The sequence below is a fragment of the Eurosta solidaginis genome, chromosome X, assembly GCF_040869045.1.
Source record: "Eurosta solidaginis isolate ZX-2024a chromosome X, ASM4086904v1, whole genome shotgun sequence".
In the NCBI taxonomy this organism is placed as follows: Eukaryota; Metazoa; Arthropoda; class Insecta; order Diptera; family Tephritidae; genus Eurosta; species Eurosta solidaginis.
The window spans coordinates 174175544-174202629 of NC_090324.1; the positions used below are offsets into that span (position 1 = coordinate 174175544).

General features: G+C 41.8%; 1 protein-coding gene across 1 annotated transcript in view; it reads right to left on the reverse strand.

Moving 5' to 3' along the window:
* The window catches only part of LOC137235269 (fibulin-1-like), a 790573-nt gene that overhangs the window by 360725 nt on the left and 402762 nt on the right, over nucleotides 1-27086 (reverse strand). The window lies entirely within an intron of this gene.

Here is a 27086-nt window from a genome sequence, read left to right on the forward strand (position 1 = left end):
AGAGGCGGCTCACATAGTTCGACTCCAGCAGCAAGGAGCCCAAAAAGATGTCGCTGCCCACAGCTGGCAATACAAAAATATTTTCAAAACCTGTGGAAAGCTGTGCATCAAATGTCGAGGCAATCATGCCTCCCCATCGTGATGCTACAGCCAAGCAGTCGGCAACTTTCAGGGATGTCCTAAGTGGGGTAAGGCTGGGCATTATACCTCCGATTATCCAGCCACGGTCTGGTCTTCAGGGGAACTGAAGGCCATACAGAAGGCCATCCTGGGGGAGGTGGTGAGCCAAAAAGATGATGCTATAAAGGCCACCTTTAGCAGTTGCACACCTCGCCCAGGTTGTCTTTCTATCACCTGCAGGGATGCAACCACCGCGGCGTGGCTAAGGACTATCGCCCCAAAGCTCACTCCATGACAAGGTGCCAAGCTGGAGGTGGTATCTGATGCGGATATACCACGTCGCATCATTCTCGTGGGGTACTTAAAGGAAGAGGAATGCCCCTCAAAGGACGACATGTTTGAGTTAGCTGAGGCCCAAAATGCCGGCTTGAGTACAAGGAACTGGAGAATCCTCATCCGGATTCGAAAGTCCGCGGGGGCGGAAGTTACTATAGCCGTCGATCCGTTGTCTGTGGAGCTATTAAAACAACGCAACAAATTTCTTTTCTGTGGTTTTGACAGGGTCAATTAAGGCCTATAAACAAGCCATCCCTGCCCCTGGTAAATATAAATACCAGCGGCAGTGACAATAAGGGTGAGGGGAATGATACGGTTGACGATGAAAAACCGTGCTGTTCGAAGAACCAGAAGGTATCTAGTAGGCATTTACCTACTGAAAAGCAGGATTTGCCGATTCAATGCTATCCTAAACAAGGCAACAAGAACTTTCTTGGCCTGTACTCGTCTCTACGGCAAAACATGGGGGATTTGTCAAAAATGGTATATTGGACCTTTAATACTGTCGTAAGGCCAATAGTCACCTATGCGTCTCTAGTTTGGTGGCAGAAGGCCACGCAAAGAAAGGCAACGGCTAAACTAAGCAAACTGCATCGATTAGTTGCGGTGGCATACCGGGTGCGATGAGAACCGCTCCTACTGACGAACTTAGTGCTTTAGTGGGAATACCTCCCTTCCCTATTCGAATAGAGAAAGAGGCAACACTAAGTGCACTAAGACTTCCAAATATTTCTGAGTTGAAGCAACGAAATATGATAGGGCGTATGAAAGTAATAAGAAAATTCATAGGAAATCCCTCATTACAACTGCGTGACGTAATATCCCCTAAGCTCCGACTCTCACAAAACTTTGAAGTGTCCATTGTGGACAGGACCCACTGGGAAATAGGAAATCCTTATAACAACCATGACTCAGAGGTCTGGTACACGGATGGATCGAAATTCGATGACGGAAGAATGGGAGCTGGCATCTATGGGCCAAACTTCAAAAAATCGATACCAATGGGATGTTACCCCACCATATTTCAGGTAGAAATTCATGCAATAGAGGTCTGTGGTAGAGAGTGTCTGCGGAGAGGCTCAACATCGAAGAGCATCTACATTATGTCGGACAGCCAGGCGGCACTGCGTGCCTTGCAATCCTACACAGTTACATCTAAGCTAGTGGATGAATGCACTGAAATACTTAATGCCCTGGGAGCCAAAAACAAGGTTTTATTGGAATGAGTTCGGGGACATCAGGGACATGAAGGTAATAAACATGCAGATTACCTAGCAAAGCAGGGTGCTACATCAGCATTCTATGGTCCAGAACCCTTTTGTGGACTCACAAAAGCACACACCAGGGAAACTATAAGTAACTGGAAAACTAAACAATTCAGACGTCACTGGATTAATTGCCCAGGGCAAAGGCAGGTCAAACTGTTTATACTTCCGGCAACGAAAGTATCAGCCAAACTCATTAACCTAAGCAGGGAGGACATAAGAACTCTTACTTGGTACTACACGGAACACTGCGGTCTACGATATCACCTAAGTAAATTAAATCTATCTGATACCCAAATTTGTCGTTTCTGTGAGCTGGCTGATGAAACGACGGATCACGTTTTCTGCGAATGCGTCGCTCTAGCTAGGCAGAGACTATACCATCTAGGTGGTGGGACTCTTAATCCCTATGTGATATGGAGTAAAAAGCCTGAAGAGGTACTTAGATACATCAATAGCCTCCAGATACAAAATTAGTCTGAAAGGTCTTGCACAATAGACCTGCACAAAGGTCGCAGTGCTTCCAGACCTATTAATAATAATAATAATGATTAATAATATTTGTAAAATTTATTTTATCACAAGTTTTAAAATTTTTTTTTCAAATTTTTATCACAAGTCTCAATATAAGTCCACACGTCAAATTTCAACATTCTAGGTGTATTATTTAGTAAATAATCAGGTTTTTGTGTTTTCCAAAATGTTATATATATAAAAAGTGGGCGTGGTTATCATCCGATTTCGCTCATTTTCAATACCAATCTATTCTGGGTCCAGATAAGCTAGTGTACCAAATTTTGTGAAGATATCTCAGTATTTGCTCAAGTTATCGTGTTAACGGACAGACGGACGGACGGATATGGCTCAATTAAATTTTTTTTCGACACTGATGATTTTGATATATGAAAGTCTATATCTATCTCGATTCCTTTATACCTGTAAAAGCAACCGTTATCCAATCAAAGTTAATATAATCTGTGTGCAAAGCACGCTGAGTATAAAAATACATTGAAGTGAAATTCTCTTAAATTTTGCTGCTTTCGTTGTCCACAAAGGTGTGTACAGATATGTATGCACTTTTATTCATAGTTTAATTCAATAAATGGTTATAAAAAGCAGCTTTCTTTCAAATAGATTCAAGGGCAAATTATCATCAATTAGGATCATTATTACCATTACCCAATATTAACCAACAATATTTCCAAACTTATTTTATCGGCAATTCGAGTGTCGAGTTGGATCGTCGATGTGCAATTCAATCGAACGTCAGACGAGAAATTGTGGAACAGCTGCAAATATTGTTGCATCAAGAAAATGAATTGGTTCGAGTATTTGAAACAGTACTCGATGGAATTCCAACGGATAACCATAAAGTTGTAATTCATGCAGATAAACTACCACATGGACAACATCCAGGTAGATTTAACGCACCTACGTTTGATGATGTTTCCATCGTAATGGTTGGAGAGGAATTTCCATCACGCGACATTGTTTTGCATTGCCGAAACAATCAGCTGCAACGTGTTTGTGAAACACATCGTTCTTATGATGCGTTGCAATATCTAATATTGTTTTGTCGTGGAAAAGATGGATATGAATTTAATCTTTGACTGATAAATCCTCAAATCGGTACGAATAGTTGACATTTAAATAAGCATTTATGTGGCTGACTTCCATAACATCACTTGCAAAGAAAATTTCAAAATATTATGCTTTACAACGCATCAATAAACTTAATAAAATAGCCATGTGTAATATTGAGGTATGTCTAAACAAGATGGCACTGTTGTCAAATAGCATACAATTTTGCAATAGTACATTTAAGAAGCCAGCCCGATTTATTTTTTGTATTTTAAGTAAATATAAACATTTCACGTTCTCTTCTTAACAGGTGAGAGTATTCCAAATAAGAAAATGAGTACAATGAATTGCTTATTCCTACCGATTAATGCTACGTGAAAATGCATATAACCATATTGTTAATTGTCCAAGGTTATTTTACCAATTTGCTGTTGATATGTATGCGAAGATTGAGATATATCGTTTAAATTTAATAAGATTCAATCAGGAAAAGTTAAGATCGGAAGAATACATTAATTTGCGTGATGCAATAAATAGTGATGTTGGTATGAATGATATTGGCCGTTTGATAATTCTACCGACAACCTACACAGGTAGTCCGCGTCATATGCATGAGTATGCAAAAGATGCGATGACTTATGTTCGCCATTACGTGCGTCCAGATTTATTTTTGACCTTCACATGTAATCCAAAATGGGATGAGATCAAAGAACATTTGTTTAATGGTCAAATACTTTCCGAGCGTCATGATAAAACGGCACGTGTTTTTAAACAAAAACTAAAAGCTTTTGTGGACTTTGTTTGTAAAATTAAAAGTCTTTGGTGAGGTTCGTTGCTGGATGATTTCCGCTGAATGGCAGAAAAGAGGTTTGCCACACGCGCATATGTTAGTTTGGTTGGCGAACAAAATAACAGCAATTGAAATTGACAGCGTAATATCTGCTGAGATTCCTGATCAAACCATAGATCCTGAGCTATATGAAGTGGTCATAAAAAATATAATACACGGTCCATGCGGTGACAAAAAGAGAAATTCATCATGTATGGTTGATGGAAAGTGCTCGAAACGCTATCCTAAGTCATTTGTTACAGAAACAGTAAGCGGTAAGGATGGATACCCTTTGTACCGTCGTCGATCAACTGATGATAATGGAAGATCAACAGTGATTAAATTTCAAAACCGTGACTTGGAAGTTGGTAATCGCTGGATCGTTCCTTATCCACCGTTGTTGCTTAAAACGTTCAAGGCCCCCATAAACGTTGAATATTACAATTCGGTGAAATCTATTATTTATATTTGCAAGTATGTGAATAAAGGCAATGATATGGCCGTCTCTGATGTTGTGAATGAAAATAGAAATGACGATATTCTTCAATATCAAATGGGTCGACACATCAGTAGCAATGAAGCAATATGGCGCCTTTTTCCTTTTCCGATACCTGAAAGGTATTCAACCGTTATGCACTTAGCAATTCATTTAGAAAATGGACAACGTGTGTACTTCACGGATCAAAACGCTGCCCTCGACAACCCTGACTGCATTCTTCAAATTGTGAAAAAATTACGTATTTTCAAACACGTTGTTATATGCAGAAGTACCATCGTACTTTACATGGAATGCATCGAATAACAAATTTCAAAGGCGTAAACAAGGAACACCAGATCATGGCTTCACAAATGTGTTTATCACAAGTGCTTTAGGATGAAATTATACCGTGCATCCTAACAATGCTGAGTGTTTCTATTTACGTATGCTGTTAATTATTGTTCGCGGTCCAACTTCATTTCAAGATTTGAGGACGGCCAATGGAAATTTGTGCGTGACGTATCGTGAGGCCTGTCAAAGGTTGCACTTACTTGATTGCGATGCGCATTGGCATAACGCGCTTAATAATGCGTATATTCTTACATTTTCTCCACATCAAATAAGAACATTGTTTTCAAGTTTGATATCAACATGTAGCCCATCAAACCCAATTGAGTTATGGAGAAAATATCGGGATTGCATGAGCGAAGATATTTTGCGTCGCATGCGTCTTATGACTTTAAACTAGGCCTCTTCATTTCATAGCACAATTGTGCTCTCTCAATTTACACGCATATGATTCGCTCTGTCGTCGTTAATTGAGTTAGTCGCCGCTTGGCACTTGGCGTAGCAACATCGTTGACGGGTATCGGCTGATCGGTATCAAAATGTGTATGAATAATTATGCGCGATACATATGCTCGTTGCTTGCTAGTAAGCGAATAAATGAAAATCAATTCACCTGCACGATCATCGCGACGATTGCGCTCTCACTAATACAGGCGCACTTTCAATTTTGAAGAGCCCTGCTTTAAACCAGGGCTAACCAAAGTTAAAAGTGTGGCTGTATTAGTAAGAGCGCGATGATCGTACGAATATTTGATCCACGGTTCCTTCGCCTATCACCAAGCAACGAGGCAACATCCTATGCAAGGATTTTGTTTATTTATGCGCAAGATTACGAAACTTCGCGCATAACTAGCATAGTCGTACGCAAACAAGCGACACCAACAATCGATGTTGATACTCTGCTTGTTGAGCGACAACTAAAAGCGGAGTCATTGGTGCCGTTTGTCGTATCGCTGTCGTCGTATCCCTAACGTAACCCTATACGATACATTGTTATCAATTAATGGTGCCTTAACCTAAAAATCGTGAAATTTTCATAAAAATTAAGAAAACGCAAAAAATTACAAGCATATTCCAAAAAAAAAAAAAAATAAGTCTCCTAGTTATAACGTATCCAAAACAATGAATAAAATCTACAAAAAGTTATTAAATTCACCAACTCAAATATTTTTAAGTTATGGATACGGCGAAAAACCAATTGGTTGGCTACGATACGGTTACGACCTTAGCGTTACGATACGGCACCAATAATCGATTACATTGATTCCCATAACGTTGGTCGAATCAGCTGTTATAAGGTTACCGATACGGTTACCGATAACGCGCCAATGTCTGCACCTTAAAGACGAAAGATCATAACAAATACGTGTAAAGTGGCGCCAATAATTATTCAACTAAATGGTTAACCCTGCTTTAAACCAAGATTTGGAGATCACTAACGAAATATATATTGAAGCATTAATTTTAATTGAAGATATGTGTTTTTCGATGGCTAATAAAACATTGGAACAACTTGGAGGAAATGGAAAAACATTTTTAATTTCTTTGCTTTTGGCTGCTTTACAATCACAAAATAAAATTGTATTACAATTAGCGTCCTCTGAATCGAAGCTGCATTGTTGGATAGCGGCCGAACGACGCATTCTGCACTTAAGTTGCCTTTAAATGTCCAACTTATTGATCATCCGACATGTAACATTTCAAAGATGTCCGGAATAGCAAAGATGTTGCAACAATGTGCCTTAATTGTATGGGACGAATTTACCATGGCCCATAAGAAGTCATTGGAAGCTTTGGAAAGAACATTACAAGATTTACGATAAAATCAAAATTTGTTTGGTGTAGTTTTGGTATTGTTAGCCGTTGATTTTCGGCAGACAATGCCAGTTATCCCAAATTCTACTGCTGCTGATGAACTAAATGCATCTTTGAAATCTTCCAATTTGTGGAGGTTTGTAAAAACAATTAAACTTGAAACGAAAATTCGTGTTCAACTGCAAGGGTAACCAACAGCTGCCTTATTTTCCAAACAATTGCTAGCTATTGGAGATGGTAAAATTCATGCTGACCATATGGGATTGATAACGTTATCCCAAAGCTTTTGCCAATTTACTGAAACCAAAGAACAATTGGTTGCCAAGGGCTTTCCCAATTTAAGAGAGCAGTACAAAAATCATGCTTGGTTAAGTGAAAGAGCTATTTTGGCAGGAAAAAATAAAGATGTCAACGAAATGAATGCAAATATTCAGTCGCAAATAATTGGAGACTTGGTATCATACCAGACAGTAGATACTGTCATCCATCAGGAAGATGTTGTAAACTATCCAACAGAATTTCTAAAGTCATTCGATATGCCGGGACTGCCCGTACATAATTTAGAGCTCAAAATTGGGGTACCTGTGATAATGCTTCTTAACATTAATCAACCAAAACTGTGTAATGGCACCAGGCTTGCAGTGAAAAGGCTTATGAATAACATCATTGAAGCCACAATTTTAACTAGAAAATACAAAGGTGAAGATGTATTGATTCCACGAATTCCCATGATACCAACTGATATGCCATTTGAGTTTAAACGCCTTCCATTTCCTGTGCGACTTGCTTTTGCCATAACGATTTATAAAGCGCAAGGCCAATATTTCCAGGTCTGTGGATTAGACTTGGAATATCCAGTTTTTTCCCACGGACAGCTTTACCTTGGACGTTCAAGATTTGCTAAGCCTTCAGCGTTATTCATTTTCAGTCAAGACGGAAAAACCAAAACCTTGTTTACCAAAGCTCATTGCTATGATTTTTTCTAAATAATTGCTGCTGATGTTGTTCTAATATGACTGCATATCATGTTTCATTTGACTTTCACAAGAAATTTTTTTAATAACTTGTGAGGTGGGTTTTATCGAAGGCTGAGATAAGCTCAGCCGCTCCAGAGTCGGGCGAAGGTCACACTAACCTCTACCAATGAATAACACAATTAGTTCCGAACGCGCACACACAAACACACGATGCGGCTTTTGCATTTCGATGCCGACAGCCTTTTATCCCAGAGAGAGAGAGCAAGAGAGAGAGAGAGATGCCACGGAAGATAGCGCAGAAGCGGCGGAAAAGATGACGGTACGGGTCGCGGTTCACAGGGAACGGTGATGATGATCCTCAAATAATATCTTACCGCCAGAGAAAGCTTACTCGGATTGGTTCAAGCGGGTTAGGGTGGTGCTCCTATGGCTAACGATTGACGGCGGCGGGCAGGAAAGGCGCGGTTTGACCTAGGTGAATTGTTTCGGTTAGCGATGCCCAACGTACAAATATATGTATATACATGGGTGCTGGGTAGACTCAGTACTGCTCTCAGGGAGTCTCGGACAAGAGTCCTAGTGACCATGAGCTGCGTAGTGAAGTCCACCTTTGCACTTGGCTCGGCAGCTCAATCAGAAGGCGGGGGAGGGAATTGCTCCACGGCCACCCTGAGTGAACTGTCTGCGCTTCATGCCATCCCCGTTTGTTGCTGGGTAGACTAAGTACTCCTCTCAGAGAGCCTCGGGCAAGAGTCCTAGCGACCATGAGTGGTGTAGTAAAGTCCACCGTTGCATGTGGCCGACACTTCAACCAGGGAGCGTGGGAGCGAGGTGATCCTCGGCAACCCTGGGTGAAATGGCCGCGACAAATGACACCCGTATTGGTATTTATTGAGCCTGGCATGTCCCTCAAGGGGACCCAGGGCTGGTCCTGGACGCACCTTGGGGGAAAGACCCGTACCCATCCGTCCTTCGAGGTAGAAGGGAAGCGTATCCCCTCCTACCACGGGGGACGGTGTGCAAAAGGCGGGTTTCCAATAGGTGGGGGGGATCCATGAGCCCGATGGGTTCGCTGAGAGTCTTCCCCGTTCACTTTGGGAGCCCTTTGATACCTACCATCGTAAGTTGGCCTCGGCCTTACTTACCTAGGTGAAGTATGCAGTAAGTGATGGCTTTTGCCATTACATTCTTGGCAGCGTATTAATTACTAAGAATTTAGCTCATCAATAACTCCTTGTTACGATGGCGAATGAAAAATGCACGTCAGATAGTCAGTACTACGCGTGCTGAGTATGTTTGGTTGTTCGCGTTGGAGTTGGCATACCATTTGCTGGTGGTTGTTCGCTGTGCAAGGCGATCGTAGGCTATGTATATTTAATTGACATATTATCTGCGGATGGTTGTTCGCTGTGCAAGGCGATCTTCGGGTATGTATATATTTAATGTTAGGGAATGTATATATATTTAATGTTAGGGTATGTACGTATTTAATGTTAGGGCTTGTGAGCCGGTTATTGTGACGTGGCATTTTGCTACGTTAGAGTCCCCCTCCCACTTCAGGGAAGAAAGGCTTCGGTATTGGATAGTATGTAACCTTAAGGTCTGCACTACCTTGGACCAAGTGGTCCCGGTATATTTTACCACCTCGGGGATGGTTCGCCCGAAGTACGTGTGCGTGTTTGTTGTCCGGCATTTTCTTTTATTTATATATTTACTTTTTTTTCAAAACTTGTATACAATTCAGCATTTTTCTCTTTTGTAGGATTGTTTGAACATTTTGTTTGACAGGTATTTTGATATAAAAAAATATTGTATGCATCGAAACCTAAGAATGCGATGGTGCCCAGGTTAATCCTTATATTTCATTATTCTCTTGTGCCCGCGATCTTCACTAAAGCGTGGTCCGCGTCCATCTGCGTGCAGTACACAAACGAATTTATACCGTGCATCCTAGCAATGAGTGTTTCTATTAACGTATGCTGTTAATTACTATTCGCGGCTCAACTTCATTTCAAGATTTGAGGACGGTCAATGGAAATTTGTGCTTGACGTATCGTGAGGTCTGTCACAGATTGCACTTACTTGAGTGCGATGCGCATTGGCATAACGCGCTTAATAATGCGTATTTCTTACATCTTCCCCACATCAAATAAGAACATTGTTTTCAATTTTGATATCAACATGTAGCCCATCAGACCCAATTGAGTTATGGAGAAAATATCGGGATTGCATGAGCGAAGATATTTTGCGTCGCATGCTGTCTTATGACCTTAAACTAGGGCTCTTCATTAACCTAAAAATCGTGAAAATTTCATAAAAATGAATAAAACGCAAAAAATTACAAACATATTCCAAAAAAATAAGTCTCCTAGTCATAACTTATCCAAAACAATGAATAACATCTACAAAAAGTTATTAAATTCACCAACTCAAACATTTTTAGGTTATGGATACGGCGATACGACACCAATAATCGATTACATTGATTCCTATAACGTTGGTCGAATCAGCTGTTATAAGGTTACCGATACGGTTACCGATAACGCACCAATGTCTGCAACTTAAAGACGAAAGATCATAACAAATACGTGTAAAACGGCGCCAATAATTATTCAACTAAATGGTTAACACTGCTTTAAACCAAGATTTGGAGATCACTAACGAAATATATATTGAAGCATTAATTTTAATTGAAGATATTTGTTTTTCGATGGCTAATAAAACATTGGAACAACTTGGAGGAAATGGAAAAACATTTTTAATTTCTTTGCTTTTGGCTGCTTTACGATCAAAAAGTAAAATTGTATTACAACTAGCGTCCTCTGGAATTGCAGCTACATTGCTGGATGGCGGTCGAACGACGCATTCTGCACTTAAGTTGCCTTTAAATGTCCAACTTATTGATCATCCGACATGTAACATTTCAAAGATGTCCGAAATGGCAAAGATGTTGCAACAATCTGCCTTAATTGTATGGGACGAATTTACCATGGCCCATAAGAAGTCATTGGAAGCTTTGGAAAGAACATTACAAGATTTACGATAAAATCAAAATTTGTTTGGTGTAGTTTTGGTATTGTTAGCCGGTGATTTTTGGCAGACAATGCCAGTTATCCCAATATCTACTGCTGCTAATGAACTAAATGCATCTTTGAAATCTTCCAATTTGTGGAGGTTTGTAAAAACAATTAAACTTGAAACGAAAATTCGTATTCAACTGCAAGGGTAACCAACAGCTGCCTTATTTTCCAAACAATTGCTAGCTATTGGAGATGGTAAAATTCGTGCTGACCATATGGGATTGACAACGTTACCCCAAAGCTTTTGCCAATTTACTGAAACCAAAGAACAACTGGTTGCCAAGGGCTTTCCCAATTTAAGAGAGCAGTACAAAAATCATGCTTGGTTAAGTGAAAGAACTATTTTGGCAGGAAAAAATAAAGATGTCAACGAAATGAATGCAAATATTCAGTCGCAATAATTGGAGAATTGGTATCATACCAGTCAGTAGATACTGTCATCCATCAGGAAGGTTTTGTGAACAATCCAACAGAATTTCTAAAGTCACGCGATGTGCTGGGACTGCCCGTACATAATTTAGAGCTCAAAATTGGGGCACCTGTGATAATGCTTCTTAACATTAATCAACCAAAACTGTGTAATCGCACCAGACTTACAGTGAAAAGGCTTATGAATAACATCATTGAAGCCACAATTTTAACTAGAAAATACAAAGGTGAAGATGTATTGATTCCACGAATTCCCGTGATACCAACTGATATGCCATTTGAGTTTAAACGCCTTCAATTTCCTGTGCGACTTGCTTTTGCCATAAAGATTTATAAAGCGCAAGGCCAATATTTCCAAGTCTGTGGATTAGACTTGGAATATCCAGTTTTTTCCCTCGGACAGCTTTACGTTGGATGTTCAAGATTTAGTAAGCCTTCAGCGTTATTCATTTTCAGTCAAGACGGAAAAACCAAAAACCTTGTTTACCAAAGATCATTGCAATGATTTTTTCTAAATAATTGCTGCTGATGTTGTTCTAATATGACAACATATCCATGTTTCATTTGATTTTCCCAAGACATTTTTTTAATAACTTGTGAGGTGGGTTTTGTCGAAGGCTGAGATAAGCTCAGTCGCTCCAGGGTCGGGCGAAGGTCCCACTAACCTCTACCAATGAATAACACAATTAGTTGTGGTTTTTGTTCCGAACGCGCACACACAAACACACGATGCGGCTTTTGCATTTCGATGCCGACAGCCCTTTATCCCAGAGAGAGCAAGGGAGAGAGAGAGATGCCACGGATGATAGCGCAGAAGCGGCGGAAAAGATGACGGAACAGGTCGCGGTTCACAGGGAACGGTGGTGATGATCCTCAAATAATATCTTACCCCCAGAGAAAGCTTACTCGGATTGGTTCAAGCGGGTTACGGTGGTGCTCCTATGGCTAACGATTGACGGCGGCGGGCAGGAAGGGCGCGGTTTGACTTAGGTGAATTATTTCGGTTAGTAATGCACAACGTACAAATATATGTATATACATGGGTGCTGGGTAGACTCAGTACTCCTCTCAGGGAGCCTCGGACAAGATTCCTAGCGACCATGAGCTGTGTAGTGAAGTCCGCCTTTGCACATGGCTCGGCAGCTCCATCAGAATGCGGGGGAGGGAATTGCTCCTCTGCCACCCTGAGTAAACTGTCCGCGCTTCATGCCATCACCATTTGCTACTGGGTAGACTCAGTACTCCTCTCAGGGAGCCTCGGACAAGAGTCCTAGCGACCATGAGTGGTGTAGTAAAGTCCACCGTTGCATGTGGCCGACACTTCAACCAGGGAGCCTGGGAGTGAGGTTATCCTCGGCAACCCTGGGTGAAATGCCCACGACAAATTGCACCCGTATTGGTATCTATTGAGCCTGCCATGTCCCTTAAGGGGGCCCAGGACTGGTCCTGGATACACCTTGGGGGAACTACCCGTACCCATCCGTCTTTCGAAGTAGAAGGGGAACGTATCACCTCCTACCACGGGTGACGTTGTGCAAAAGGTGGGTTTCTCATAGGTGGGGGGGGGGATCCATGAGCCCGATGGGTTCGCTGAGAGTCTTCCCCGTTCAGCTTGGGAGCCCTTTGATACCTACCATCGTAAGTTGGCCTCGGCCTTACTTACCTAGGTGAAGTATGCAGTAAGTGATGGCGTTTGCCATTACATACTTGGCAGCGTATAAAGTTACTAAGAATTTAGCCAATCAATAACTCCTTGTTATAATGGCGAATGAAAAATGCACGTCAGATAGTCAGTACTACGCGTGCTGAGTATGTTTGGTTGTTCGCTGTTGGAGTTGGCATACCATTTGCTGGTGGTTGTTCGCTGTGCAAGGCGATCGTGGGCTATGTATATTTAATTGACATATTATGTGCGGATGGTTGTTCGCTGTGTAAGGCGATCGTCGGGTATGTATATATTTAATGTTCGGGAATGTATATATATTTAATGTTATGGTATGTACATATTTAATGTTGGGGCTTGTGAGCAGGTTATTGTGACGTGGCATTTTGCTACGTTAAAGTCCCCCTCCCACTTCAGGGAAGAAAGGCTTCTGTATTGGATAGTATGTGACCTTAAGGTCGGCACTATCTTGGACCAAGTGGTCCCGGTATATTTTACCACCTCGGGGGTGGCTCGCCCGATGTACGTGTGCGTATACAATTCAGCATATATAAAAACATTTTTCTCTTTTGTAGGAGTGATTGAACATTTTGGTTGACAGGTATTTTGTAGCAATAAGGAAAAAAGATGGGTATTGATTTGAACAATACTTTTTTTTCTTAGTTTTAGGGAATAATTTCTATATTATAGAAAGTACAAGCATTCAGTTGGTCAATTTTTTTTTTTTGTAAACAAAATTTTTTCTACGTGTCTGACTTTATATAAATAAAAAAGAAATTTAACTCCTTTGTTTTCTAAGGTTGCATGGATTTTTGTTTTTTACAATTTTTGTTACCATGCAATAAAATAAATTTAAAAAAATAATTAAAAAAATATAAAAAAATATTGTATGCATCGAAACCTAAGATTACGGTGGTGCCCAGGGGTGGGGTTGGTTGTTAGCTGTTGGAGTTGGCATACCATTTGCTGGTGGTTGTTCGCTGTGCAAGGCGATCGTGGGCTATGTATATTTAATTGACATATTATGTGCGGATGGTTGTTCGCTGTGCCAGGCGATCGTCGGGTATGTATATATTTAATGTTAAGGAATGTATATATATTTAATGTTATGGTATGTACATATTTAATGTTGGGGCTTGTGAGCAGGTTATTGTGACGTGGCATTTTGCTACGTTAAAGTCCCCCTCCCACTTCAGGGAAGAAAGGCTTCTGTATTGGATAGTATGTGACCTTAAGGTCTGCACTATCTTGGACCAAGTGGTCCCGGTATATTTTACCACCTCGGGGGTGGCTCGCCCGACGTATGTGTGCGTGTTTTTTGTCCGGTATTTTCTTTAATTTATATACTAACTTTTTTTCCAAACTTGTATACAATTCAGCATATATAAAAACATTTTTCTCTTTTGTAGGAGTGTTTGAACATTTTGGTTGACAGGTATTTTGTAGCAATAAGAAAAAAAGATGGGTATTGATTTGAACAATACTTTTTTTTTCTTAGTTTTAGGGAATAATGTCTATGTTATAGAAAGTACAAGCATTCAGTTGGTTCAGTGAAATATTTCTACCCGCTGTATGATCGCCTTCTTGGGTGACCATGGCTTTGTCTAGAATGACGGTACCCATTCCTTTACCTTTTGTGGCGAATCCGGTGGGGCTGGCTGACGCATCGTAATCCGTAATGATAAGAGCAAAGTTATGTTTGCGTTGTGTTAGGTGGCGATATTACTGGTTCGGCAGTGAGAGAGTGTTCGCCGGCATATGGTTTTAAGTCCTGTAGATGCGTATGCGCTTTCCGTTTGTGATGCTCTTCGGTGTGTCTCAGCTGGACTGTATTGGGTGATACGTATTTCTCTACCGCATAGGGGCCGGAGATCTTTGGTGCTAATTTCTGTGTAAATTGATTGATCGCGAAGGAGAGTGGATGCTCTCGTTTCATCACAACCTGTGGCTTCCAGGGTCTACGGCGCAGGGCATAGTACTTTTGCTGTGTCTTAGCTGCTTTAGCCAGATTCTTCGTGATCTCTTCCCATAGGTCGGTTGTCGTTGGGGATACTGTCGGTTATTATTCGGGGACGGCTTCGGTGCGGGGCTCTCGCGAAGTTTCTTCCAAAATGGATTTCAGCATCCGATGCTTGGGTTGCTTCGTGATGTGCTGTGTTCACAGCGAAAGCAATTTGCAGGATTTCTCTGTCCCAGGTGCGGTGATCGGCTTTTGAGCGCTGCGCTATCATGGTCTTGATTACCCTGTTAGCTCTTTCGGTCGGGTTTTCATGGGGGGCGTATGCCGCTGTGAATTTGTGGGTTATTCGATGTTCGTCGAGGAACGAGGTTAATGCTTTCCCCACGAATTGTTTACCGTTGTCGCTGAGGAAGACGTTTGGGCACCCAAAGCGGTATACCACCCGTTCCTGTAGAGCTTTGATAACGCTCATGGTTGTTGATTGCCTCACTGGTATTAGTCCCAATCACTTAATAATTTGTCGAAAAGAACCAGTAGACACGTATTTCCCTTTTTGGATCGCGGTAGGGGCCTTATAAAATCTGCCGTAATGATCTCCCATGGCCTGGCGCACTACATAGTGGCCATCAATACCGCTGGGCGCTTTTGCTCAACTTTGTATTCGGCGCATTGGTGGCATGCTTTAACGTATTATTGAGTATGTCACGATACATTCCTGGCCCTTAGTAGCTTTGCTGAGCACGTTTGAGGGTTCTCTTCACTCCGAGGTGCCCTGTGGTGGCGGAGTCGTGTACTTACTTGTGAGCGTTTCTTTTGTGGTTGGCCGAAATACAAAGTTTCCATTGCGGCGAGCGGTCGAGTTTATTGCATGTTGTTATGTGTCTAAACAAGCGGTTGTCGACGATCTGATAGTCGGGAGGGCGGCTGGGGTTCTATAATGTTTTATCCATTTTCCGATTATACCAGTCCCTATTGGTATTACTTGTGATACAATGATGTCGGCCTCGTCATAACGTTTGGCTAGTGGGCATCGGGAGAGTTTGTCTGCTACTATATTTAACGCCCCTTTTCGGTATTCGATGTCGAAGTTGTACTGGTGGAGCTCTAGCGCCCATCGGGCGATCCGTCCGGAGGGGTTTTGTAGTGAGTATAGCCGCTTTAATGAATGGTGGTCGGTGATAACGGTGAATCTATAGCCCTCCAGATATGGTCTCATTTTGTGTTTGCCCCACAATACCGCCAGATATTCCTGCTCTGTGGCGGAGTAGCGTTTATCGAAGTCGGTCAAGCTCCGGCTCGCGTATGCAATTACCCTCTCTTGCTCCGAGTGGCGTTGCAACAATACAACCCCTAGGCCCTCTCCGCTCGCGCCGGTTTGGAGGAGGAACGGGTGTTTGAAGTCTGGGAAGCACAGTAGCAGGGCGCTGGTCAGTTTGTCTTTGAGGTCCAGCAAAGCGTCTTCTTGTGGAGTGTTCCACTCCCAACGCTGACCCTTTTTCAAAAGTTTATTGAGTGGTGCGGCGAGTGTGGAAAAATCGGCGACGAATCGGCGGTACCATGATGCAAGGCCGAGGAACCGGCGTAGTTTTCGAACGTTTAGTGGCGCGGGCATTTCGCGCACGGCCGATGTTTTTGCGGGATCGGTGTGGATTCCCTGTTCGCTGGTGATATATCCAAGGTAATTTATTTGTTTTGCACGAAACTGCATTTTTCGAAATTTACTTGCATGTTGTTTCATTGTAGTCATTCAAAAACTTCCCTTAGGTGGTGGATGTGTTCTTCAAACGTGTTCCCCAAAACGATTATATTATCCAAGTATGCAACCACCTTCGGTTGGAGTTCTAGACCAAGGATTGCGTCTAGGGCGCGTTGGAAGGTGACCGGGACAGTGTGTAGCCCGAAGGGCATGACTTTCCACTGGAAAAGTCCGCGGCCGAGTACGGTGAAGGCGGTATATTGTCGGGACCTTTTTGCCATAGGTATTTGCCAATGCCCATTTTTCAGGTCGATGGTGGATATGATTTTTGCTTCTTTCAGTTGGTTCAAGATCGCCCCGATCTGGGGTAAGGGATACGCCTCTGGTATACTGGCTGCGTTGAGTTGGCGATAGTGGCGAGTCACAATAACAATAACAATGAGACAGCACTTCTGACAACAACTATAGCGAATGCTGTACCTAATGGTGCTGGCCTAAACCACCTCAACCGTTGGACATAGACGAAAGTATTAGGACGAATGCAGTAAACTACACAAACCGTCCCAAACGACACGAACCAGGTAAACGCCCACCAAATGCATCAATGATAAACCACCCCCACGAAAGTTCTAAAGAACATTCATATAAATTCCGACGAAATCACAAACGACCAATACTACGAGGACCAACAGTATGACCAATATAATAATAGCCAGCCGATAGACTGCAATATGGAAGAGGCCCACGACCTGACGGACGTACATTTTTTAGACTAAACAGCTCTTCGTTACCGTACTTCAGATGTAAGACGAAGAGCGGCGACATATTAAACATTCTAGTAGATACAGAATCCAACAAAAATTATATACAATGCAATTTAGTAAAAAAATCAACGGAAAACGAAACCCCTTTCTTCGCTAACTCAGTCGGAGGAAAAATAAAAATAACCCACCACACCTTTCTAAACCTTTTTAATTTAGAAGATTGCAGACTTAAATTTTTTCGCGCTACCCACACTAAAAACATTCCATGCCATATTAGGAAACGACAGCCTAAAAGAACTTTCGGCAGTCATACACACCAAAGAAAATTTCATGCTTATAGCAAATACACGAAGAATTTATCTCAGGCAGTATAAGATACAGAACGTAAATACAATACAAATTCGAGACGAACACATGACAACAACAGCTAAAAAAGAGATAGAACACTTGGTGCAAAGACATAGCAATCTTTTCGCAGATCCGAACGGAAAACTGACCTACACAACGAAATTAATAGCAGAAATTCGGAAAATCTCAGACACACCCATTTACTCTAACTCCTATCCGTACCCAACAAGCCTTAAGCAGGAAGTAGAAACCCAAATTAATAAATTACTAGAGGACGGAATCATACGAAAATCAAGGTCTCCGTACAACTCACCGGTTTGGGTTGTACCAAAGAAAAATGACGCCTCAGGCGAAAATAAGTTCAGATTGGTAATCGACTATGGAAAACTTAACACAGTCATAATCGCAGGTCGGTATCCGATACCGGAAATTAATGAAGTACTTTCCCAACCAAGAAAGAACAACATTTTCTCTGTGATAGACCTAAAAGGCGGTTTCCACCAAATTCCTCTCAAGGAATCTGACGTGGAAAAACAGCTTTTTCCGTGAAAAATGGGAAATATGAGTTCACAAGACTGCCATTCGGACTGAAGAACGCCCCATCCATCTTTCAACGGACATTAGACGTCATACTAAGAAAACACGTAGGAAGAATAAGCTACGTATACATAGACGACATAATTACATTTAGCAAAAACGAAAAGGAACACTCCCTGCACATAGATACGATTTTCGAAACATTAAAAGAAGCCATCATGAAGGTACAAATAGAAAAGTGTGAATTTTTCAAAAAAGAAATCGAATTTTTAGGATTTCTAGTCTCAACCGATGGTATCACCACAAATCATACTAAAGTTCAAGCCATAGTCGACTTTCCATACCCAAAAACACTCAAAGATTTGAGATCATTTCTTGGTCTCTCCGGTTATTACAGAAGATACATAAAAGATTATGCCAAGATAACCAAACCACTCACTAGTCTCCTAAGAGGAGAAGCAGGAAGAATTTCAAAATATCAGTCAAAAAAATAGGCCCATTCGATTAAACGCAGAAGCCGTCGAAGCTTTTAACCAAGTCAAAAACTCATTAATATCAAAAGAAGTGATATTAACTTACCCCAATTACCAGAAAGAATTTCATTTGACCACAGACGCTTCAAAACATGCTATCGGCGCAGTTTTGGAACAGGAAGGAAAACCAATCACTTTCATTTCGAGGACCCTAAAAAAAACAGAAGAACACTATGCGACGAACGAAAAAGAGATGATCGCCATCATCTGGGCATTAAAACTTTAAGAAACTACCTCTATGGGACTGCCAAAATAAAAACATTTACAGATCACCAACTCTTAACCTACGCCCTCAGCAATAAAAACGACAATTCCAAATTAAAAAGATGGAAGGCAACCTTAGAAGAATACGATCACGAACTTAAATATATACCAGGTAAAACAAATATCGTTGCCGAAACGCTTTCCAGACCTCCAGAGCTCAATTCAGTAACAATAGCAACTCATTCTGACGAAAGCTCAGGACACAACTTAATAGAATCAACAGAAGCCCCAATTAACGTTTTCAAAAACCAAATCTGGATACTCGTTGTAAAGAAGGACTCATACGACTTCAAAATTCCTTTCACACATACCACAGGCACACAATTAGCAAACCGCAGTACTCTAAAAACGATTTACAAACACTACTTAAAAAACATATTAACCCCTCTGTGATCAATGGCTTATTTACCTCCGAAGAGATAATGGGCCAAATCCAGGAACTATACCCCATTCACTTTAGCAACTACAAAATAAGATTCACTCAGTCACAAGTTAAAGACCTAAGCACAGTTGAACAACAAGCGCAACGAATTTTGCTAGAACACAAAAGAGCCCACAGAAACGCAATAGAAAACCAAAAGCAAATAATCCAAAAATTCTATTTCCCCCAAATGCAGTCCAAAATTAACAAAATTGTGGAACATAGTAAAATATGCACTGAAAACAAATATGATAGGCACCCTAATAAGCCAGAAATAAAAAATACCCCTATTCCCGCATACCCAGGACAAATCGTCCACATTGATATTTTTATAGCAGAGAAAAACCTAGTGCTAACGGCCGTAGATAAATATTGGAAACACGCAATAGCGAGAGTCATTAAATCAAAATCAACAGAAGATATCCGCGAACCATTAAGACAAATTCTCTTTACATTTGGAGTACCCCAAACAATCGTAATTGACAACGAAAAATCCCTTAATTCACACTCAATAACTTTCATGGTCAAAGACCAGCTAAGAATAAAAATTTATAAAACCCCACCACACACTCACACCGCAAATGGCCAGGTCGAACCTTTCCACTCGACCTTTACAGAAATTCTAAGATGTCTGAAAAATGAAAAAATAGACAGGACCTTCGAGGAATTGCTTGACAGAGCCGTCTACGAGTACAACTACTCAATCCACTCTACAACTGGACTGAAACCAATAGAAAACTTTTTTGGACGCAAAGTATACATTAACCCCGAACAGTACGAAGCAGACACATCACATCAACATACAGAGATTGAAATTAAAACAGGAAAAAGACTTAATAAATCATAACCGATGCACATCCTTCAAATGTCTTGCGCACGAGGACGATTGGTGAACTGTAAGCGCTTTTTGATGGTTCGATCCGTTTGTTGGCTAGTAGTTCGTCGACTTCAGCATTTATTACCTGTTACATCGCTGAGTTTCGTGGGTAATATTGCTGTTTTAGCGGTCGATCATGTTTCAGCGAGATTACGTGTTCTGCTGCCCTACTGGGACCAGTTATTTCCCCGAATATCCGTTTGTGGTGGTTTGAAAAAACTGCGAGTTCGGCATTTTAAGTTGCGCTTCAATGCTTTCTTTCTGTCACGGCACTTTGTTTTGCCATTATGGTGTTCTGTGTTGGCGTGGCTGGCGGTAATTAGTTTCCGTCTAAGGTGAGTGTGAGCCCCCTTTCCCTGAGGGAGTCCATGCCTAGAATCATTTATTCGGCCAGATTAGGCAGGGTGGACAATCGCATGTGGGTCGTTTTATTGTTACAGAATATGGTTACTTGGTAGTGTACGAACTAACAACGCACGCATTTCGGCGAGCTGTACGTTGCGGACGCTGGGTGCGCATGCTATTTTCTTGCTTTCCAGATGCTTGCGTATAGTGTCACCTACGTAGGCGAGCGTTGCGCCGGTGTCCACCAAGGCTCGGATGTTTAACCATTCGATGGTGAGCTCGACGCAATGACGGCCATCCATCTTTTCATTCGGCGGTTGTTCGTCGATTGATGCCGATTGTGGTATCTTCCCGTGCCGTAGCCTTACGGGAGTCAAGGTGCTCGCCTTATCGAACCTGCAATCTCTGGACAGGACGTAGTCCCGGCCACATCTGGAGCAAAATAATCTTCGGGCTCTTCAGCATTGGTGGCGAATATGTCCTCGCTCCTTGCATCTCCAACAGGATTCCTCTCAGCTATATTATTCGGTCGACGGTGATAAATAATGCGCTGTTTGTCTGCTTTGTCTGGTGGCCTCCAATTACAGCAGCTCGAATTCGTAGGTGAGCTCCATCAGCTCCTCAATAGTTGGGAGGAACTCGCTACGTTTTGCGAATAACAGGTATTCGACACGAAGCCCGTGTCACTCGTGACATAATTGGATGTTGTCGGATCATGGTTTGCACGGCGAGAATATAATCCTTTGCCTTTTCTCGCCTCTGCTGTCTCCTCTGGCGTATGGCGTCCTCTAGTTGGTGTAGATGCCGTCTGGGTAGGAAGAATTGCTCGGCCGCTGTGCGGAACTGTGTCCACTGTGGGCTTTGCATACACGGAACCATTACAACGCCTTACCGCGCAACGTCTCTGGCAGCGTTGGGAGCAATCTATCTAATGGAATGCTATAGCACTCGTCCAGCTCCTCAATACTCTCCAAAAAGTCGTAAAGCGTTTCTCCACCCGTGAAATGGACATCCCATCGGCGGACCTCATTCATTACTTCGGTGTCGGTTAACTCGGGAAGGGGCGGTGGCGGTCGTTGATTGGCCTTTGAAACTGCAGATGGTGTAGTCACTTGAACGGAGGGAATTTGGTAAGGGTGGTTTTAATTTTGCTATTCTCTTCTGCCTTGATTTGGTCTTCCACCTCTCTCAGTAGATTTTCAGTTGACATGCGGTTTCGTTTTGCCTTTACGTAGGCATTGAACGCTATGCGCAGATCAGCAACAGTGCTGCCGTTAACGAATATCCGGTATCTCTTGCACTTCTCGATGAGTCCAACTTTCTTCAGCGAATATATTCAGTTCAAACTGTCGGTATTCAATAGGCTGGTGTTGTCCTCTGGTTGTGGTTGCGTGTTCGGCGGCCCATCTCCCGGCGGGCTGGTGCTTGTTGTTTTTACAGTTTCTTCTGCGGGGAAGGGTGCCTGCTCGGGCGCCATTTGTGAGGTGGGTTTTGTCAAAGGCTGAGATAACTCAGCAGCTCAAGGGTCAGGCGAAGGTTCCACTAACCTCTACCAATTAATAACTCAATTAGTTGTTGTTTTTGTCCCGAACGCACACACACACTCGATGCGGCTTTTGCCTTTCCATGTCGACAGCATTTGATCCCAGAGAGAGAGAGAGAGATCCCACGGATGATAGCGCAGGGACTACGGAAAAGATGGCGGTACGGGTCGCGGTTATCAGGGAACGGTGGTAATAATCCTCAAATAGTATCTTACCTTAGAGATAGCTTACTGGGATTGGTTCAGGCGGGTTACGGTTGACGGCAGCGGGAAGAAATGGCGCGGTTTGACCTAGGTGAAATATTTCGGTTAGTGACGCCCAAGGTACAAATATATGTATATACATGGGTGCTGGGTAGACTCAGTACTCCTCTCAGGGAACCTCGAACAAGAGTCCTAATGACCATGAGCTGTGTAGTGAAGTCCACCTATGCATATGGCTCGGCAGCCTCATCAGAAGGCGGGGGAGGGAGATGCTCCTCGGCCACCCTGAGTGAACTGTCCCCACCTAATGCCAACCCCGTGTGTTGCTGGGTACACTCAATACTCCTCACAGAGAGCCTCGGACAAGGGTCCTAGCGACCATGAGTGGTGTAGTAAAGTCCACCGTTGCATATGGCTCGGCACTTCAAACAGGGAGCGGGAGAGGGAGATGATCCTCGGCAACCCTGGGTGAATTATCCGTGACAAATGCCACTCGTAATGGTATTTATTGAGCCTGGAATGCCCCTCAAAGGGGGCCCAGGACGGGTCCTGGACGCACCTTGGGGGAACTACCCGTGCCCATACGTCCTTCGAGGTAGAAGAGGAGCGTATCCCCTCCTACCACGGGGAACGTTGGGCAAAAGGTTGGTTTCCCATAGGTGGGGAGGGGGAAGATCCATGAGCCCGACGGGTTCGCTGAGAGTCTTCCCCGTTTACCTTGGGACCCCTTTGATACCTACCATCGTAAGTTGGCCTCGGCCTTTCTTACCTAGGTGAAGTATGCCGTAATTGATGGTGTTTGCCATTACATACTTGGCAGCGTATAAAGTTACTAAGAATTTAGCTCATCAATAACTCCTTGTTATGATGGCGAATGAAAAATGCACGTCAGATAGTCAGTAATACACGTGCTGAATGTGTTTGGTTGTTCGCTGTTGGAGTTGACATACCATGTGCGGGTGGCTGTTCGCTGTGCAAGGCGATCGTACGGTATGTATATTTAATTGGCAAGGCGATCGTCGGGTATATATATATTTAATGTTAGGGTATGTACATATTTAATGTTAGGGCTTGTGAGTAGGTTGTTGTGACGTGTCATTTTGCTACGTTACAAATTTCTGTAATTAACTATGTAAGCTTCTATAAAATAAAATAAAACCACAATGAACAATTTAAAGTTGCTCAACAGGATTCAAAAAGTATTTCAGTTATATTTATTTTTTTATGTGTATTTAACTTATTTTCGGTGAAACGAAGTTCGCGTGGTCTTTGCTAGTATAGTATATATCTCATATAATCGATTGTTCAGATAAGAAAGTTTTCGCAATTTCTGCCCCATTTTAACAGCTAGAAGCTTCAAATTTCACCAACTGCTTACGTATATAGCATATATTGTTGTCTGAAAAAATCATAGAGATCGATGGTATATAAAGTGTTTATCTCATACAACCGAATGTTCAGATAAGAAACTTTTCGCAATTTCTGTCCCAGTTTAACAGCTAGAAGCTTCAAATTTCACCAGATGCTGACGTATATAGCGTATATTGTTGTCTGAAAAATCGTAGAGATCGGTGGTATATATATTATATACCCCATATAAACTGTCATTTTTGCCCCTTTTTTACGGCTAGAAGCTTCAGATTTCATCAAATACTTACGTTAACATCATATATTGTTGAAATACGTGATTCGTAGTCATAGTTTTTACATGCAGACCACAAAAAACGTGAAACTTTGCATCATCACACAAAGTACCTACCTATTTTTATAATTTTAATGAAAATGAAATTGTATATTAACTTCGTCACGAATCCCAAAATTGTAAGTCCTTAAAGGAAAATAGATATACCCACCATTAAGTATACTGAAATAATCAGGATGAAGAGCTGAGTTGATTTAGCCATGTCTGTCTGTCTGTATGTCGGTTTGTATGCAAATTATTCCTTCAATTTTTGAGATAACTCGATAAAATTTGGTGAGCGTGTGTATATATTTACAGCATATATCCTCCATACAAACGATTTTTCAGAAAAAGGGGATTTTTGTTATATCATCTTCAATAAAAAACTTTTCGCAATTACTGCCCCATTCAACGAATGCTAAAGTATATAGCAGATATTGTTGTCTGAAAAAATCATAGAAATCGGCTGTATATATAGTATGTATATGGTGGTATATATAGTATATATATATATAGTATATATATTGTGACGAAAATTATCATCTCTAAGGTTATTAAATAAAGGAACAACAGAAATATTAAGCAAGCTACATAAACACATTAATCATCATTTACCCACATACATACAAGGCAACGAAGAGATAACTCACATACAGATGTAGTCACCGTTGGAAGTAGTATTCACATATACACGCGCATATGGCTATGCGAGAGGCTATAAATGTGTATCTGTAGTTTATAGCTGGTAGCGTATAGCTGGTAATCAAGTAGAAAATTCCAGCAGAAGAAATGTCTAAACATTTGGGCACAGAGTATAAAAGTAGCGAAAGCTGAGTAATCTGCAAAAAGTTTGATTTAAGCACGCTATCAATTGCGAAGTGAAGTTTAATTGCGAGGTACTTTCAAAGTAGTCTAATAAAGACCATTTAGTAATACAGAATATTGGAGTGTTTTATTCAACAGTTTAGCGACACGAACGTGAGCTGAAGGTTGCAAATAAGCGGAATATCCCTAAATTCGTTACAATTGGTGTCAGAAGAGGAATTGCTGAATAAATTCTGAAGATTTCGGATACAACTTGGACATGGCAAAGTTAAGTGAATTAAGGATTCAGCAACTGAAAAAGGAGTTGGAGAACCGTGGATTGAATACACCCGGCAATAAGATCGAACTTCAAGCACGGCTACGAGAGGTATTAGAATTGAAAGGAATTAATGTGGACGAGTATGTCTTTTATCCTGATGTGGAAGAGCCAGCGACTACAATAGAGGAGACTCCGAATCCATTGGCAGGTATTGACACTAACGCAATACTAGCGGTGTTGAAGTAAATGTCGTCACAAATGTCATCACAATTGGAATCCCAGGAGGACCGTAATACATCCCAGATTGAAGCCCAGGAAAGAAAAATGTCATCTCAACTGGAAGAACAGAAAACATATATGGCATCCCAACTGGAATCGCAGGAGACGCGCATAACATCAAAGATTTAAGCACAAGAAACGCGTATTTCAAAATGGCGACACAGATTGCATCAAAGATGGAAACACAACTGAATGAAATAGAGGCACGCATAACAGTACAACTCGAAGCGCAAGAGGCGTATGGACGAGAAAATAACGCAGTTTGAGGAAAAAATCGAAGCCGAGGTAGATGCTTTGAGAGGTCGTAAACAGGAGTTGCAATTAAATCGCCCAGCTGTTTCAGCAAGCAATACGAAAGCAAAAACTCCAGATTTTGACAGCTCTCTACCTTTCCAAGTATTTAAGCTTCAATTTGAGAAGACGTCAGCAGTTAACAACTGGAATACTGAAGATAAGGTTTCTGCGCAGTTCGTCGCATTAAAAGGACCTGCAGCGGAAATCTTACAGACCATTCCAGAGGGAGAGAAACAATTATGCAACATTGATGGGCGCTCTAGAAAGGCAATACGGAAGCGAACACAGGAAGCAAATACACCAAAAAGAATTGCAAAGCCGTTACCAAAAAGCTAGTGAGACTTTGCAGGAGTTTGCTTCGGATGTTGAAAGGTTGGCTCATTTGCTCAAAGGGGACGCACCCGTGGAATACACCGAAAGGGTAAAAAAATAGTGCTTTATCAATGGAATACGAGATGTTGAAACGAAGCGAGCGGCATATGCAAGCCCAAAACCCACATTAGCAGAAACGGTATTACATTCATTGACTCAGGAAATTTCCTCCCTATTGAGTAAACCATAGCATACAAGGCTCATCGTGTGGAAGTAGAAAGACCAGAGTGGGTAGACACAGTTTCGGAAGAATTGAAGGGTACGCAGCAGAAGAATAATGATGCAGTCAAATGCTTTAAGTGTGGAAAGCCAGAGCACATTGCGCGTTATTGCAACACTGACCCTAATACAGTGTGGGTGGTTGTAAACGCAGAGCAGAAGGAGATGATCAAATCTCCAAATCTACTCAATCGTTAAACTAAAGCAAGTCAGCCGCAAGGGGCACCAGCTCGCTCCCGCAATTGAATGCCCCATAATCTCTATCTCGCAAATTGGAAGAAGGTCAAACAATCTTACTGTCGGAGGACATGTGGATGGAAAGGAACGTTTACTGACTGTAGATACGGGTGAATCTCATTCCATCATTCGATCAGACTTAGTCAACAAGAAGATAAGATCATTGATTGGAGTAAGATTGCGTACAGCCACTGGAGAAGACACCCAGGTAATTGGAGAAGTAGCATGTGAAGTAGCAATTGAGAACGTCACGGTACCACACAATTTTATAGTGGCAGAGATTGTTCATCAAATCATAATTGGAGTGGACTTCTTAATCGACCAAGGCATCAATATCGATATGCAAAGCAAGACGATGCGATATAAGAACATGGATGTTCCACTTAATTTCGGCTACGAGAGAGTCTACAGCAGTAAACGAGTGCTGGTGAAAGAGTGTCAGCAAATACCACCAAAATCAGAAGCAGTCATCTGGGCAAAGGTTGATGGAGATTGTGGGACAAACAA